The sequence below is a fragment of the Phyllostomus hastatus genome, unplaced genomic scaffold (assembly GCF_019186645.2).
Source record: "Phyllostomus hastatus isolate PE091 unplaced genomic scaffold, TTU_PhHast_1.1 phas_scaffold_78, whole genome shotgun sequence".
Classification (NCBI taxonomy): domain Eukaryota; kingdom Metazoa; phylum Chordata; class Mammalia; order Chiroptera; family Phyllostomidae; genus Phyllostomus; species Phyllostomus hastatus.
In genome coordinates this window covers 68,928,941-68,930,357 of record NW_025334041.1, presented here as the reverse complement: position 1 = coordinate 68,930,357, position 1,417 = coordinate 68,928,941, and the positions used below count along the sequence as shown (strand labels likewise).

Here is a 1,417-nt window from a genome sequence, read left to right as displayed (position 1 = left end):
CAAGGCACCCATCTCTAATAAACACATAGCCAGCTACACAGACAAAGAGCCAGGCCACCACAACCATAGAGTCGCCCTTTAGAGAACCCTGGGTAACCTAGATAACTGACTGTTTCAGTGACTCTGGTCTCCCCTTCCCACACCCTAATTCTGGCTCTTGTATTTTTAATTTGCCAATAAATTTGTGAAACCCTAGGCAACCCACCCTTGGCCCCCTATAAAGGCAGAGCTCCAGGTCCACACTCCTCCTCTCTCTACCCATGAACTTGCTATATGGCCCTTGAGTGTGCCAGGTACTCTCCAGGATTTATAAGTAATAATTTGTTTTAAGCTCCCTGATAGTTGGTGCTGTGGTGCATCCTGAAATCATAGCAAGAATCACAAAGTCTTTTCCAGCCATAACATTGGTTCCAGTCAGGGAAATGTCCAGCATTTCTAGCCCATACATTATTATCATAAGCTGAGACAAACACAAAACACCAGTGAATATAATAATGTTGGCTGGTTAGTCCTAACGTTGCTGGACAAAGTGTTAAAAAAAAAGGATAAATTCAGAGACTGAAATTCTCAAGTGCACATGGAACATTCTCTAGGATGGATCACATGTTATGTCACAAAACAAGTCTTAACAAATTTAAGAAGATTGAAATCACGCTAAGTATCCCTTCAACAAGATGGTGGAGCAACCTCCCCAGCAAATCTTTGAAGACCCTCACAGGCAAGACCATCACCCTCGAGGTTCAGCCAAGTGACACCATTGAGACTATCAAAACTAAAATCTAAGACAAGGAAGACATCCTGCCTGACCAGCAGAAACTGATTTTTGTAAGCAAACAGCTGAAGGATGGCCACACTCTCTCAGACTACAACATTCAGAAAGAGTCCACCCAACACTCGGTGCTTTGTCTGTGGGGTAGCATCATCGAGCCCTCCCTCTGCCAGCTCACCCAGAAGTACAAGTGTGATAAGATGATCTGCTGCAAGTGTTACTCCTGGTGCTGTCAACTCCCACAGGAAGTACAGCCACACCAACAACCTGTGCTCCAAGGAGAAGATTAAATAAGGCTTTTCCACCACCTCCCTGACTCACAGGGCAGCCTTCTGCCTCAACCTCATGGCCCTGGGACCTCAATAAAGTTTCCCTTTCATTGTCTGGAATAGAAAAAAAAAATCACACTAAGTATCTTTTCCAACAACAATGGAATTAAACTAAAAATTAGTAGCAAAAGGAAAACTGGAAAATTCACATGTGGAAATTAAACAACACACTCTCAAACAACCAAACGGGTCAAAGAATAAATCACAAGAAAGATGAGAAATATCTTGAGACAAATGAAAACAAAACCACAACATACCAACACCTGTGGGATGCAGCCAAAGCAGTACTAACAGGGCAGTTCATAGTAGCAGATGACCA

At 43.1% G+C, this 1,417-nt stretch overlaps 1 pseudogene; it reads left to right on the top strand.

Moving 5' to 3' along the window:
* The first annotated feature begins 594 nt into the window (after positions 1-594).
* On the top strand, positions 595-1,063 carry LOC123811271 (annotated as a pseudogene).
* Positions 1,064-1,417: the final 354 nt, after the last annotated feature.